Here is a 17509-nt window from a genome sequence, read left to right on the forward strand (position 1 = left end):
AATTGATATATATTTCAGGAAAAGTATTGCAAAGTATGGCTGTGTTAATGTTCCTTAAAATGTTATTTTTAGCAACTCTGACAATCACAACCATAGTTTCAGTTATACTTTCAGTTATTAAAGAATAAATCTAGGGGGTATGATGAGCGTAGGGATTGTAGTTGACTGTATTATGTACTTATAAGTTGCTAAGACAGTAGATCTTAAATGTTTTTTGTGCAAAAAAGGGTAATTATGTAAGGTGGTGGCGGCATTAAGAAATGCTATGGGAGTAATCATTTCTCAGTACAAAGTATATCAAATTAACACATATACCTTAAACGTTCACAATAGTATATCTCATATATAAAGTTTTTAAAATCAAAAACAGATGTACAGTTAAAATAGGTGGTTTTGTATTTGGGGTTAGGTAACAATATAAGAGATGATAATTTTGTTTTAAAATTTTTTTTAGTTACATACACACACACATCTTACCAAATGGTCACACATCTGTTTATAGTGTATTTTGTGAAAATTTGGGGAGCTCTACCAATGTCTTGGGCTGGCCAAAAATTTGTTCAGTTTTAAGTAAAAGATATTTTTCATTTTCACCAAGAACTTTATCCATCAACATATTCCCTAACGGAATGAGCTTTTTGGCCAACCTAATAACTTAAGCATTTTTAGGATAGAGAAATTTAAATGGAACAAAAGAAAACTAAGATATACCCTATAAGATAAATGGTTTACTTGTAAAACCAGTTTATATATAAATGTTATCTATTTGACATAATAATTTACATAAATTCTATCAATAAGTACTAAATAGTGAAAAGAATTCAGAATCAGGGGTGAAAACTGTACTGCCTTCATTTTTCACAATCATCATACACACTTGGACTTTTATGATCATGTCTGTAAACAAAATATATGGGCTTGGTTTTGATTTGGCAACTTTTTAAATAGCAAAACATTATTTACCTTTAAGAAAGGCATGAAATGTCGCTCTTTCCTGTTGTAAGATATATTGGGCATGCCAAGCGGGTTGAAGTGAGAGGAAGTGAGGGACTCCATTGTGTTGTAATGAGTCACATTATTTCGTAAATGGAACGGAGCCCTCTGATCTCTTCTCATTACAAGGAGCCTGTTTATGCTCCTCAGCTGGGCCCACCCCCACAGGAATCCGTCGTTACTCCGTGTCTGAGCTAGGCGGTTGCTCAGGGGTGAGGGGGGCTCCAGAAACCCCTACGTTCCTGCTGACATGGGCGCACACGCTGCTCCGGCGTGGTTCTGCTCCCTGGAGGGCCGCTTAATTAACCTGCCCTGTGAAGAGAACTTCACGAAACTCAGTTCAGGAGAGACCCACGTCACCTTCAGTTATTCTAAAACTCCTTAGCAGTTCAGAGAAAACAGAAGTACAAGGCGAGGTGTTGATCTTTAGAGATCTGAGGGCTGCAGACAGGGTCCTTTCCTGTTTAAGCCGTGTCCACTGAGTGGGTTCAGGAAGACTGTGCCCTTGGAGGGTTTCCGAATATCCTAGAGGTGCCGCGTGACTCAGCACTTTCTTCAGAAATAGTCTAACAGAGGCTCACAGACTTAGAGAACGAACTTCTGGCGGCCAGGGGAAAGGAAAGGATAGTTAGGGAGTTTGGGATGGACATGTACACACTGCTGTATTTAAAATGGATCAGCAACAAGGACCTGCTGCAGAGCACAGGGAACTCTGCTCAGCGTTATGTGGCAGCCTGGATGGGGGTGGAGCTTGGGGGAGAATGGATACGTGTGTGTATGGCTGAGTCCCTGCACTGTTCACCTGAAACTGTCACAACGGTGTTCATTGGCTATACTCCAATACAAAATAAAAAGCTTAAAAAAAATACTCTTATGGATGCTAATAAGTAAACAAGAACCAGGGTATGGATACCCTCAGAAGCAGGTGTAACTTTGAAGCTGAATGTATTTAAAATACACTTGGACAGAAAAGGGAGGAGAATAGAAATTAGTTATAACTTTTCAAGGTGAGACTCGAAAGATCCTTTGCTCCTCTGTTGAGCTGACTTGGGTGTTTCCCCAGACCCTGTAGGGACCCAGATTCCCTCACCTCTGCTCACGGGGCCGCCTTCTGCAGAAGAGTTTGACAACAGGTTTGACTGATACTGGAACCACATTTTAGATGGTCGTTTGTTAGAACAGCCCAGAGTTCCACTACCGGCAGTGATGGGGAAATGGGCTAAATTTACTTTCTGATGGTGCTGTGCATGCTGAGTTGCTCAGTCGTGTCTGATTCTCACGACCCCATGGACTGTAGCCTGCCAGGCACCTCTGTCCATGGAGATTCTCCAGGCAAGAATGCTGGAGTGGGTTGCCATGCCCTCCTCCAGGGGATCTTCCCAACCCAGGGATCGAACCCAGGTCTCCGGCATTGCAGGCGGATTCTTTACCATCTGAGCCACAAGGGAAGCCCAAGAAAACTGGAGTGGGTAGCTTATCCCTTCTCCAGGGGCTCTTCCCAACCCAGGAGTCAAACCAGGGTCTCCTGCATTGCAGGCAGATTCTTTTACCAGCTGATCTACCAGGGAAGCCCACTTTCTAATGATAAACAACTAAAAAAAGTAGATGCAGTATATGAAACAACTGATTTTGGACAGTAGGCTGCACGAGAATGTGACCCCAGACAGAAGTAGAACCCGTGAGGTCTGCATGAATCCTCCTCTTTGCACACGGATTCACAGCCTTTCTTGCCTCCATACGGACAAGGGCAAGAGTGCGAATGGAGGCCCACAGCCCACCTCTAAATGTTCACGTGTTACAAATAAAGCCAGCACTCTGTCAAAGCACAGACGCTGTAGCCCCTGATCTTGACAAATAAACATTATGACAAAACAAGTGTATTGATCTTGCTGCTGGTTACAGTTATTTTGAGAAAATCATCAAGCTGTACATTCGGACCTCTGCGTTTTTCTAATTAGGTTGATTCATATGAAATTGCTTTGGGACTACAAAAATGGTCATCATGTGGTTCAACTTTGTATATATTAATATATGATTTTTATATGAATAAATATCTGAAAAGTATCAGTTTACTGATTTTAATGATTGAAATAATCCTAAGTACTTTTTTTTTTAGCACAAGGAAACTAGATATAAGTAAGGTAATGAAAATGGGAAAATCTACAAATGTGAAAATAGTAACAAACTCTTAAGGAGTGTGAGAATGAATAACAAGCTTGATTTTTTAAATTATTTGTGACCTACTGTAGTATTTTTTAAAAAATAGAAATAGTTCAGTAAAACAAAACTTGCTCTTTCATATTGGTGCAGCTTCTTCAGGGAGATGAATGAAGCTTTAGAAAATATTAAACACATGAAATTTCCAGAGAGCTCTAGGTTCAAAAAAAATTTCTCTAGACATAGAGAGAAAAAGAGGAGCTCACTTCTTCAAAATGTCTATTCTTTACTTAGTATCTATGTGTATTGATTCTACGCTCACGTGCTAACTCGTGTCCGACTCTTTGCAACCCCATGGACTGTAACCCGCCAGGCTCCTCTGTCCTTGGGATTCTCTAGGCCAAGAATACTGGAGTAGCTATTTTCTTCTCCAAGGGTTCTTCCCCACCCAGGGATTGAACCTGGGTCTCCTGCTTTGCAGGTGGATTCTTTACCAACACAGCCACCAGAGAGAAGCCATTCTCTCTATAATGTTTCCATTTTTTCCCATTGTAATTAAGATGCTTTATTAATTCTGGACCATAATAAAACAGCTACATTATTCTTTCTGATTTCTTATTCATCCTAAGCAAATTCCATATCACACATGTGAATAATGGACTGTCCAATTTTGCAAAGAACTCCTTTTCTTTAACAAAATCTCTCTCTTCTGTTAGAAAACATGTTATTTGGGACTTTATAGGTGGTCTAGTTGTTAAGAATCCACCTTCCATTGCAGGGGGAAGGGGTTCGATCCCTTTTCAGGGAACTAAGATTGCACAGGCCATGGGGCAACAAAGCCTGAGTGCCGTAACTAGAGAGAAGCCCATATACCACAACTAAGATCAACACGGTCAAACAAATAAATGAGAAAAAAAAGTAAAACACGGTGGAGTATGGCTACTGTGACCACCTCTTCTAACAGGTGGGGCCCAGTCACCTCTTTATAAAAAAGAAAGAAAAGAAAATATGTAATTTTAGTTGTTTACAACAAAGTTTTCTTTCAAAGGTAAATACCATGTCAAGGTATTCATTTAGATGAAAAGGTCATTTTTACTTTGATAAGTTTGCTTTTGACAGAGGAAATGTCACCATCTTAGAAATTTATCTCCCAAACTATTCCTTTTGTATAACTCAACATGATGATTTTAATCACACAAATTTCAACTAAAATGACCATTATTGTATAATTCCATTGATTATCATGTTAAGTGTAATTTTTAGCCTAGCTTCTCCATCTGTAGTGGAGATATTTATCTGCATAATATAAAAAATATCTAGTTACACTGGTAATGGAGTGTTTTTCATAATTTTACCTATCAGTCAGTCAGTTCAGTCACTCAGTTGTGTCCGACTCTTTGAGACCCCATGAATTACAGCATGCCAGTCCTCCCTGTCCATCACCAACTCCCGGAGTTTACCCAAACTCATGTCCATCGAGTTGGTGATGCCATCCAGCCATCTCATCCTCTGTCATCCCCTTCTCCTCCTGCCCCCAGTCCTTCCCAGCATCAGGGTCTTTTCCAATGAATCAACTCTTCACATCAGGTGGCCAAAGTATTGGAGTTTCAGCTTCAACATCAGTCCTTCCAATGAATATTCAAGACTGATCTCCTTTAGGATGGACTGGTTGGATCTCCTTGCAGTCCCAGGGACTCTCAAGAGTCTTCTCCAACACCACAGTTCAAAAGCATCAGTTCTTCGGCGCTCAGCTTTCTTTATAGTCCAACTCTCACATCCATACATGACCAGTGGAAAAACCATAGCCTTGACTAGACAGAACTTGGTTGACAAAGTAATGTCTCTGCTTTTCAATATTCTGTCTAGGTTGGTCATAACTTTCCTTCCAAGGAGTAAGCATCTTTTAATTTCATGGCTGCAATCACCATCTGCAGTGATTTTGGAGCCCAGAAAAATAAAGTCAGCCACTGTTTCCCCATCTATTTCCCGTGAAGTGATGGGACCAGATGCCATGATTCTAGTATATAATATACCTACGTGTTATATACGTAAAAACCTATGTTGTATATAGTTATACTATATATCTATGTATTATATAGGTATATTGCTGTTCTGTGCTTAGTCACTCAGTTGTGTCTGACTCTGTGACCCCACGGACTGCAGCTTGCCAGGCTCCTCTCTCCATGGGGATTCTCCAGGCAAGAATACTGGAGTGGGTTGCCAGGCCCTCCTTCAGGGGGTCTTCCCAACTCAGAGATCGAACGGGGGTCTCCTGCATTGTAGGTGGATTCTTCACCAGCTGAGCTACCAGGGAAGCTCATAGGTATATTGTATAGGTGAAGACCTATATTATAGTTTTGCCTTCTCTGCATAATCATAAGCTTAGATAAGTAAATCATAACAGCACTAACATTTACTTCTGACCACATACAACATATCTCTGATTAGCACTGATAAAACTGAGCTAGTTTACTTCAAGTTAGCGGTAATTTTGCAAGTAAAAGTATCCTGTGAACAGATGGTGAGTGACAACTTCCATATTTTGTTCAAGAAATCTAGAGAAAGTCACAGGAGAAAACAGCACAGTCAAGCTTACCCACCAAGACTATGTACTGCACTCTTCTTTCGGAAAACATTTTTTTTAACAGCAGTAAAGAATAATTTCTCTCATTTAAGAGTGCAAATTATTTAAGTTAAAGAAAACAATCTTCTGACATCTTCTGAACATTCTAAAGAGAAAAAGCAAATGAAGTTGGAATTTGGAAACTGTTCGCAAACTATTTTCTCTTGTTAGCCAAGTGCCTGCAGGTATAGCAGAGACACAGTACACATCATAATATTTCCAACAGACGGCCACCTGCCACTCCGTAAGCAGAGAAATCCACAGAAACCTCACCAGGCTAAACCAAGAAATTCCACAGTGACCACATGTGACTCTACAGGAGAGAGACCACGAACATCCACACCTTTGGGGCCACTGAAAAACAAACTGACCCAAAACACAGAACGTTTCCCATTCTATATGCTTTCAAAAATCTAAAACACGATTGCCTGGTTTTCACTTAAAATCCTAGCCCTATTTTATAATTTGCCCTGATCATGGGGTCAATTGTACAAGGAACTCTCATACATAGCAGGAGATATTGTTTACTGTTCTGTGTTGTATGCAAACAGGCTGTGTCTGCCCAAATTTTTATTCTATATTACTGACACATAATCTTCATTCCTAATTATAATTTTATAATTACATATTTATGCTTAAATATATTAGGCAATATATTGATATTAAATATACAATATCATATATAGGATACCATATGTTATATTACCATATATTAATGTATTATAGTGTATTATGTTAATATGTTATAATTAATGTATTAATATGTTTCATATATTATTATTTATTCATATGTAAAAGTGGGCCCACATTTTCATGTCCTAGTTTATACAATTATACAATCATTTATATAATTCAGATAAAAATAAGATATTTTCTTTTTTTAATATATTTTTTTATTAGTTTGTTTTCTCCATTTTTTAACTTTACAATATTGTATTTGTTTTGCCATACATTGACATGAATCCACCATGGGTGTACATGTTTTCCCCCTCCAGAACCTCCCTTCCACCTCCCTCCCCATCCCATCCCTCCAGGTCATCCCAGTGCACCAGCCCCGAGTACCCTGTATCATGCATTGAACCTGGACTGGTGATTCATTTCACACATGATAATTTACATGCTTCCATGCCATTCTCCCAGAGAAGGCAATGGCACCCCACTCCAGTACTCTTGCCTGGAAAATCCCATGGATGGAGGAGCCTGGTAGGCTGCAGTCCATGGGGTCGCAAAGAGTCAGACACGACTGAGCGACTTCACTTTCACTTTTCACTTTCATGCATTGGAGAAGGAAATGGCAACCCACTCCAGTGTTCTTGCCTGGAGAATCCCAGGGATGGGGGAGCCTGGTGGGCTGCTGTCTATGGGGTCGCACAGAGTCGGACACGACTGAAGCGACTTAGCAGCAGCAGTAGCAGCATGCCATTCTCCCAAATCATCCCGCCCTCACCCTTTCCCATAGAGTCCATAATACTGGGCCCACATTTTCATGTCCTAGTTTATACAATTATTTATATAATTCAGATAAAAATAAGATATTTTCTTTTTCCAGTAATAGTACAGTAAACAAGATGCTTTGCCTTCGCAGGTGGCTTTAATGGTAAAGAACACACCTGCTAACACAGGCAGACATAAGAGACGTGGGTCCAATCCCTGGGTCAGGAAGATCCCCTGGAGGAGGACACGGCAACCCACTCCAGTATTCTTGCTAGAGAACCCCATGGACAGAGGAGCCCGACAGGCTGCAGTCCATAGGGCTGCACAGAGTCAGACATGACTGAAGTGACTTAGCATGCACGCAAGGCCTCATTACAGCTGGTGTGAAAGGGACATGACTTAAAAATATTTCCCTGTATAAGCAAAAGCCGATTCTATTACAAGTAGCAAACTTGAGTTGACCTGACTCCTATTATTAGCTGGGAGTAGTGGGCCCAGCTGTAGCTAGGGAGCTGGCCGACCACAAACAGGATGCTATCACTGAATTCAGATGATTTTTTACAAACGTGAAAATATGAAAAATATGTCAACAGTAGATTCACAAGACAGAAAAGGTCAGGTTCAGGTTTGAAGGACTTTGAAGGCAGAAGTTGCTGGGCCACTAACATCATTTACCAGGAAAAAAACCAAGGAAGAACTTCCTAAATATGAAGTCAAATGAATTATGGTACAATGGCAGGTTACACACACACAGAGAGAAGGACAGGGAGACGGGGAGGGAAACCGAGCAGGACCCTGTGGGGCTCCTGGGCACAGAAGAGCTCCTGTGTCCCCTGTTTCTCGTTTGTAGGAAACAGATCTGCTTGATCTGTTTGATCTGTTTGATCTGCTTGATCAGATCAAGCAGATCTGCTTGACCGTCCCTGAGTTCCAAAGGGCAGATGTGAACAGTTGCTAATCAGGGAAGGGAAAGGATGCAGAGACAAGGAAGAGTAGTCAGGAAACAACGGTGCTGCCTTGGGACAGGTCCCCGCTCTGCCTTAAGGAACACACATAACGGTATCTTCAAGCTCTTTATAGCACTAATGAGGGTGAAAGAGGAGAGTGACAAAGCTGGCTTGAAACTCAACATTCAAAAAACAAAGACATGGCATCCAGTCCCATCACTTCATGGCAAATAGATGGGGGAAAAATGGAAAAAGTGACAGATTTATTTTCTTGGGCTCCAAAATCACTGCAGATGGTAGTTGCAGCCATGAAATTAAGACGTTTGCTCCTTGGAAGAAAAGCTATGACAAACCTAGTTCAGTTCAGTTCAGTCGCTCAGTCATGTCCGACTCTTTGTGACCCCATGAATTGCAGCACACCAGGCCTCCCTGTCCATCACCAACTCCTGGAGTCTACCCAAACCCACGTCCATTGAGTCAGTGATGCCATCCAACCATCTCATCCACTGTCGTCCCCTTTTCCTCCTGCCCCCAATCCTACCCAGCATTAGGGTCTTTTCCAATGAGTCACCTCTTCGCATGAGGTGGCCAAAGTATTGGAGTTTCAGCTTCAACATCAGTCCTTCCAATGAACACTCAGGACTTATCTCCCTTAGGATGGATTGATCGGATCTCCTTGCAGTCCAAGGGACTCTCAAGAGTCTTCTCCAACACCACAGTTCTAAAGCATCAATTCTGCGGTGCTCAGCTTTCTTCACCGTCAAACTCTCACATCCATACGTGACTACTGGAAAAACCATAGCCTTGACTAGACGGACTTTTGTTGGCAAAGTAATGTCTCTGCTTTTAAACATGCTATCAAGTTTGGCCATAACCTTCCTTCCAAGGAGTAAGCATCTTTTAATTTCATGGCTGCAATCACCATCAGCAGTGATTTTGGAGCCCCCAAAAATAAAGTCTGACACTGTTTCCACTGTTTCCCCATCTATTTCCCATGTAGTGATAGGACCAGATGCCATGATCTTAGTTTTCTGAATGTTGAGCTTTAAGCCAACTTTTTCACTCTCCTCTTTCACCTTCATCAAGAGGCTCTTTAGTTCTTCTTCACTTTCTGCCATAAGGGTGGTGTCATCTGCATATCTGAGGTTATTGATATTTCTCCCGGCAATCTTGATTTCAGCTTGTATTTCTCCCAGCCCATCATTTCTCATGATGTACTCTGCATATAAGTTTAATAAGCAGGGTGACAATGTACAGCCTTGACGTACTCCTTTTTCTATTTGGAACCAGTCTGTTGTTCCATGTCCAGTTCTAACTGTTGTTTCGTGACCTGCATACAGGTTTCTCAAGAGACAGGTCAGAACCTAGACAGTGTAGACAGAGACATTATTTTGCCAACAAAGGCCCATATAGTCACAAGATGGCAGAGTAGAAGGACATGCGCTCATCTTCTCCTGTGAGAACTCCAAAATTACAACTTGCTGCTGAAACCACTGACAGGAGAAGGTTGGATCCCACCAAAAAAAGACACTCCACATCCAAGGGTAAAGGAGAAGCCCCAGCAAGACGGTAGGAGGGGTGAAATCGCATTTAGAATCAAACTGCATACCCACCAGAGACACTCAGAGGGCTCAAACAAAACGGTGTGCACCAAGAGACTCCACTGAGACTGAGCCAGACCTGCCTTTGAGTGTTTGAGTGTCTCCTGCGGAGGTGCGGGTCAGCATGGCCTGCTGCAGGGGCAGGGGCTCTGGGTGCAGCAGACCTGGGTATGGTATAAGCCCTTTTGGAGGAGGTCACCATTAACCCCACCATAGAGCCACCAGAACTTACACAGGGACTGGGAAACAGACTCTTGGAGGGCACAAGCAGAACCTAGTGCACACCAGGACCCAGGAGAAAGGAGCAGTGACCACACAAGAGACTGATCCAGACTTGCCCGTGAGTGTCCAGGAGTCTCTGGTGGATGCATGGGTCGGAGGTGGCCTGCTGCAGGGTCAGGGGCACTGAGTGTGGTAGTGAATGTATGGGATCTTTTGAAGGAGGCCGCCATTATCTACCTCCAGGATAGTTTGGTCTCAGGTCAAAATACAGGGAAGGAACACAGCCTCGCCCATCAACAGAAAATCTGATTAAAGATTTACTGAGCATGGCCCCACCCATCAGAACAAGACCCAGTTTCCCCCACAGTCAGTCTCTCCCATCAGGAAGCCTCCATAAGCCTCTTATCCTTATCCCTGTCAGAGGGCAGAGAAAATGAAAACTACGATCACAGAAAACTAATCAAACTAATCACATGGGCCACAGCCTTGTCTAACTCAATGAAACTATGAGCCATGCCGTGTAGGGCGACCCAAGATGGACGGGTCTTGGTGGGGAGTTCTGACAAAATGTGACCCACTGGAGAAGGGAATGGCAAACCGCTTCAGTATTCTTGCCTTGAGAACCCCATGAACAGTATGAAAAGGCAAAAAGATAGGACACTGAAAGATGAACTCCCAGGTCGGTAGGTGCCGAACATGCTACTGGAGATCAGTGGAAAAATAACTCCAGAAAGAATGAAGGGATGGAGCCAAAGCAAAAACGACGCCCAGCTGTGGATGTGACTGGTGATGGAAGTAAAGTCCGATGCTATAAAGAACAACATTGCATAGGAACTTGGAATGTTAGGTCCATGAATCAAGGCAAATTGGAAGTGGTCAAACAGAAGATGGCAAGAGTGAACATTGACATTTTAGAAATCAGTGAAGTAAAATGGACTGAAATGGGTGAATTTAACTCAGATGACCATTATATCTACTACTGTGGGCAAGAATCCCTTAGAAGAAATGGAGTAGCCATCATAGTCAACAAAAGACTTCGAAATGCAGTTCTTGGATGCAACCTCAAAAATGACAGAATGATCTTTGTTTGTTTCCAAGGCAGACCATTCAATATCACAGTATCCAAGTCTATGCCCCAACCAGTAATGCTCAAGAAGCTGAAATTGAATGGTTCTATGAAGACCTACAAGACCATCTAGAACTAACACCCCCAAAAGATGTCCTTTTCATTATAGGGGACTGGAATGCAAAAGTAGGAAGTCAAGAGATACTTGGTAACAGGCAAATTTGGCCTTGGAGTACAGAATGAAGCAGGGCCGAGGCTAAAAGAGTTTTGCCAAGAGAATGCACTGGTCATAGCAAACACCCTCTTCGAACAACAATAGCAAACACCCGCTTCCAACAACACAAGAGAAGACTCCACACATGGACATCACCAGATGGTCAATACTGAAATCAGATTGATTATATTCTTTGCAGCCAAAGATGGAGAAGCTCTATACAGTCAGCAAAAACAAGACCCGGAGCTAACTGTGGCTCAGATCATGAACTCCTTACTGCCAAATTCAGACTTAAATTGAAGAAAGTAGGGAAAACTACTAGACAATTCAGGTATGATCTAAATCATACTCCTTAGTATTATACAGTGGAAGTGACAAATAGATTCAAGGGATTAGATCTGATAGACAGAGTGCCTGAAGAACTATGGACAGAGGTTCATGACATTGTACAGGAGGCAGGGACAAAGACCATCCCCAAGAAAAAGAAATGCAAAAAAGGAAAAATGGCTGTCTGAGGAGGCCTCACAGTTAGCTGAAAAAAGAAGAGAAACAAAAGGCAAAGGAGAAAAGGAAAGATATACCCATCTGAATGCAGAGGTCCAAAGAACAGCAAGGAGAGATAAGAAAGCCTTCATCAGTGATCAATGCAAAGAAATAGAGGAAAACAATAGAATGGGAAAGACTAGAGATCTCTTCAAGAAAATTAGAGATACCAAGGGAACATTTCATGCAAAGATGGGCACAATAAAGGACAGAAATGGCATGGACCTAACAGAAGCAGAAGATTTAAGAGGTGGCAAGAATATACAGAAGAATAATACAAAAAAGATCTTTATGACTTAGATAGCCACGATGGTGTGATCACTCACCTAGAGCCAGACATCCTGGAATGTGAAGTCAAATGGGCCTTAGGAAGCATCATTACAAACAAAGCTAGTGGAGGTGATGGAATTTCAGTTGAGCCATTTCAAATCCTAAAAGATGATGCTGTGAAAGTGCTGCACTCAACATGCCAGCAAATTTGGAAAACTCAGCAGTGGCCACAGGACTGGGAAAGGTCAGTTTTCATTCCAATCCCAAAGAAAGGCCATGCCAAAGAATGTTCAAACTACCGCACAATTGCACTCCTCTCACATGCTGTGTCAGGAAGATCCCCTGGAGAAGGAAATGGTAACCCACTCCAGTACTCTTGCCTAGAAAATTCTATGGATGGAGGATTCTGGTGGGCTGCAGTCCATGGGGTCACAAAGAGTTGGACACGACTGAGCGAACTTCACTTTCTTTCTTTCTTTCACATGCTAACAAAGTAATACTGAAAATTCTCCAGGCCAGGCTTCAACAGGACGTGAACTGTGAGCTTCCAGATGTTCAAGTTGGATTTAGAAAAGGCAGAGGAACCAGAGATCAAATTGCCAACATCTGCTGGATCATCGAAAAAGCAAGAGAGTTCCAGAAAAATGTCTACTTCTGCTTTATTGACTATGTCAAAGCTTTGACTGTGTGGATCACAACAAACTGTGGAAAATTCTTAAAGAGATGGGATTACCAGACCACCTTCCCTGACTCCTGAGAAATCTGTATGCAGGTTAAGAAGCAACAGTTAGAAACCGACATGGAACAACAGATTGGTTCCAAATAGGGAAAGGAGTACGTCAAGGCTGAATACTGTCACCCTGAATTTAACTTATATGCAGAGTACATCATGAGAAATGCCTGTCTGAAGGAAGCACAAGCTGGAATCAAGACTGTCGGGAGAAATATCAGTAACCTCAGATACGCAGATGACACCACCCTTATGGCAGAAAGCAAAGAGGAACTAAGGAAACTCTTGGTGAAAGTGAAAGAGGAGAGTGAAAAAGTTTCCTTAAAATTCAACATTCAGAAAACTAAGATCATGGCATCTGGTCCCATCACTTCATGGCAAATAGATGGGAAAACAGTGGGAACAGTGAGAAACTTGATTTTTTTGGGCTCCAAAGTCACTTCAGATGGTGACTGCAGCCATGAAACTAAAAGACGCTTGCTCCTTGGAAGAAAAGCTATGACCAACCTAGACATATTAAAAAGTAGAGACATTACTTTGCCAATGAAAGTCCATCTAGTCAAGGTTATGGTTTTTCCAGTGGTCATGTATGGATGTGAGAGTTGGACTATAAAGAAAGCTGAGCGCCGAAGAACTGATGCTTTTGAACTGTGGTGTTGGAGAAGACTCTTGAGAGTCCCTTGGACTGCAAGGAGATCCACCCAGTGCATCCTAGAGGAAATCAGTCCTGAATATTCATTGGAAGGACTGATGCTGAAGCTGAAACTCCAATACTTTGGCCATCTGATGCAAAGAACTGACTCATTTCAAAAGACCCTGATGCTGTGAAAGATTGAAGGCAGGAGGAGAAGGGGACAGCAGAGGATGAGATGGTTGGATGGCATCACTGACTTGATGGACATAAGTTTGAGCAAGCTCTGGGAGTTGGTGATGGACAGGGAAGCCTGGTGTGCTGCAGTCCATGGAGTGCAAAGAGTTGGGCATGACTGAGCAAATGAACTGAACTGATGATTTTTCCAGTAGTCATGTATGGATGTGAGGGTTGGACCATAAAGAATACTGAAGTCCGAAGAACTTACGCTTTTGAACTGTGGTATTCAAGAAGATTCTTGAGAGCCTTGGACAGCAAGGTGATCAAACCAGTCATTCCTAAAGTTAATCAACCCTGAATATCCATTGGAGGGACTAATGCTGAAGCTCCAATACTTTGCCACCTGATGTGAAGAGCTGACTCATTGGAAAAGATCTTGATGCTGGGAAAGACTGAGAGCAGAAGGAGAAGGGATGCCAGAGATGAGATGGTTGGACATCATCACTGAGTCAATGGACATGAGTTTGAGCAAATTCTGGGACATAGTGAACGCCAGGGAAGCCTGGCGCTCTGCAGTCCATGGCTGTCACAAAGAGTTGGACATGACTTAGTGACTGAACGACAACAAAAATAAAACTTATGCAACCACAATTCTAAGTTTTAAAATATTGGATGTTTGTGGTTTGAAGTAGCAAACTTTGAATTAGCATCTATTATTTATAGAGCAGTGGGTAAGTGCCAGAACTTCACTGAAGGCCACATTCCCACTTAAATTTATATTAACTCTGCAGTTTAATTTTAACAACCCTGGAGGAGGGCATGGCAACCCACTCCAGTATTCTTGCTGGAGAATCCCCTGGACAGAGCCTGGTGGGCTACAGTCATTAGGGTCGCACAGAGTTGGACATGACTGAAGTGACTTAGTATGCACGCATAATTTTAATGATGTGAATTTCCTGATGTTTCTCAGCTTTCCCTATTCTCCAATCATTATCAAGTCTCCAGATGTCATATTCTCCGGCAGACAAAGGAAAACAAGGGGGGATGTATGAAAAACAAGTATTTATATTAAATCTAGAATTAGGGATGGGATACATTTAGTTGAAGGGTAAGAGGCAGAGATGAGGTTAAAAAACAGAACAGAAAACAGAATCAGGAAGAAAAATACAAGTGAACTTTTTTCCTCTCAAGATTCTTCTATGTAGTTTCTAGTTTTTGAAACACAGCTTAATAGGTACATTTTCAAGAGAAGTGGTAAACATGGACATTAGTGAGCCAGGTGGTCCTGTGTGTGTGTAGACATGTGTGTGCATCATACATGTTTGAGCACAGGCAAACAAATCCATGACAGAGACAGCCGACCTTCTGTCATGGTTGTGTTAACCTTTCCTTGAGTTCATATTATGTACCAATTTTATTCCCTACAGAATAAAATGGAATATATTTTTTCCATAAAAGTTTGATCAATACAGAACCACATGTGTTACCTATTATGTTTAGAAAATTGCATGGTGGAAGCTTGATGGACAAAAATCAAGTAGACAGACCAAGTTTCAGGTTTAATTCAAGCCTGAAACTGAAGTTTCAATTTCAGGTTTGAATCAGATAGTGAAGCAGTCTGTTTGAATAAGGCCCTTGTTAGATTATCCCAATCTAATACACTATCTGGGAGCTCTGCGCCTTTTAGTAACTACTTTTTATATCTAACAGACCAGGATTAAGTGGCTGACTGTTATAATTTACACTGAGTTATACTCTACACTGAGTTATATTCTGTTTTCACTGTGCTAGACTTAATTAACTAAATCGTGCCTTTCACCTGTGGTCCAGCCAGTAGAATGTATGCTGTGATGAAACCGACTTGGTAATACTGGGATCAAGCAAAGCTGGTCTACCCGAGGAGAGGCTGTGCCTGCGGGAGGCACAAAGTGCTCAGAAAGGTTTCTCAGGAGACCGGTTGGGCGAATTGTCAAGAATGGATCTTGGGTGGGAAGGCGGGGTGGGGTGGGTTCACCTCTTCGTCACTGAGCTGAATAAAGTCCTTCAGGAGTTTTGCAACTCCCCAGCCTGGAAAACAGGGTCCCTTTTTCCTCAGGCTACAAGGACTGTGTGATGCAAACTTGGGAAGAAGAGCTGGTTTATACTGACGTGGGAAAGAAAAAAACGAATGAAGACTTAAGCCTGAAATTGTGCCTTTTCTTCTTGCATCAAAACCTTAGGGTTAGGTTAGAGTTAGATTTAGTTTTTCTGGAATTTCAGAAGTTGGAAATCTGTTTTTTTTTAATTTTTAATTTTACCGCCTTTAAAAAAATTATCTTTAGTTGGAGGATAACCGCTTTACAATGTTGTGTTGCTTTCTGCCTAATGACGGTGTGAATCAGCCATAAGTGTACATATATCCTCTCCCTCTTAAGCCTCCCACTCCCGGAGTACTATTATTTAAAGAAAGATTTTTATAAAGTCTTTAGAACAAAACAGAATTCTTCATGCATAGTGGAAACTCTATAATAACGTTTTAAAGTAAAAAAGTGGAATAAACTGGAGTAGGATAGCATGCTTCTCTTTGTCTGGGAAAGAAACTTCTTAGCGTGAATTTAATTTACTTCAATATATTGACAATGGTTAATGACTAGGGAACCTTTACACCTCATGTGGACAATCGCATTTAAGCACCGTAATAGGTACTATTATCCTTGTTTTAGAGATGGAGACAGTGATGCTTAGAAAGATTAAGTAAATGGCCCAAAGACACACAACTTAGCTCTGGTAAATATTCAAACTCAAATTAACTTAACTCCCAAACTCAAGATTGTAGCTTCTGCAGGTAGAGCCTCTTCATCATGACTGAGCCCCATTTGGCAGAGCCATGGGGATACAAAAAAAAAGAAATCAAAGTTGTTACCTCACAACGTAGTGGAAGAAGCAGGTTTGTAAACAAATACATTCATGTATGAAGTTATACCTAAACATCTGGGAGCCTGGAAGAGCGAGTGATGGACTGTGCGTGGAGTGAGGACATTTCACTCTGAGAATATCTGGAGCATTTTTATGATGTCTATTTTGGGGGTGCAGATACCCAGGGAGGCGCTTCCCTTGACTTACCCTTGGTAGGGTAAGGATGTGTCATAAGTTCTCACGTGCTGTTGTGCAGCGCTCAGTCGTGTCCCACTCTTCTGGGACCCCATGGACTATAGCCCCCCAGGCTCCTCCGTCCATGGGATTCTCCAGTCAAGAATACTGAGTGGGTTGCTGTTTCCTCCTCCAGAGGAATCTTGCTGACTTGGGCACCAAACCCACATTTCTTGCATTGGCAAGCAGATTCTTGACCGCTGAGCCATCAGGGAAGCCCAACATAAATATTCACATAGATGAAAAGTGATGATTCTAAAAACTGGTTCTTGTTTTTAACGGTTGTGGTAGAATCTTCAAAGGCAGGCTCGGCCCTAGGGAAGACGTATGATGTATTTGGCTGCCATGTACCCAGCCAGGCTGACTCACTCGACAATGTGCAGATCACATTCTGGGAAGACGGAACGTGGCTCTTGCAAGTTCCTTCCTACCACTGATGCAGATGTCTGTGTGTTTTATTTGCTGCGGGAGGCTTTCATTAACTTTGCAATTTGGAAAACATCGTATCATGAAAATTTAAACAGAAGACCTCGATGGAAGCAATTTAAAAACCACGCGAACTCAAAATTGAATGGGCAGTAAAGGAGGACAGAGGGTCAGAGCAGACTAAGAGTAAGTCAGTCCTTTGATTTACCTCCCTCGTCTCCGCCAGAACTCTATTTACTGTCTTCCAAAGGTTATCTCTAATTCTAATTGCCTGTTTGCATCCTGTCCTTCGGAGAAATTGGCGCCGCGGATGCCCTTTCGGCGAACATCAACTGCCTTCCGT

The 17509-nt window shown here is 42.0% G+C and overlaps 1 protein-coding gene across 13 annotated transcripts in view; it reads right to left on the reverse strand.

Moving 5' to 3' along the window:
* DOK6 (docking protein 6) overlaps positions 1-17509 on the reverse strand; it is a 364846-nt gene that overhangs the window by 47283 nt on the left and 300054 nt on the right. The gene's annotated exons all lie outside the window — the stretch shown is intronic.

The sequence above is a fragment of the Giraffa tippelskirchi genome, chromosome 14 (genome assembly GCF_054371585.1).
Source record: "Giraffa tippelskirchi isolate mGirTip1 chromosome 14, T2T-mGirTip1v1.2.pri, whole genome shotgun sequence".
NCBI classification, from domain to species: domain Eukaryota; kingdom Metazoa; phylum Chordata; class Mammalia; order Artiodactyla; family Giraffidae; genus Giraffa; species Giraffa tippelskirchi.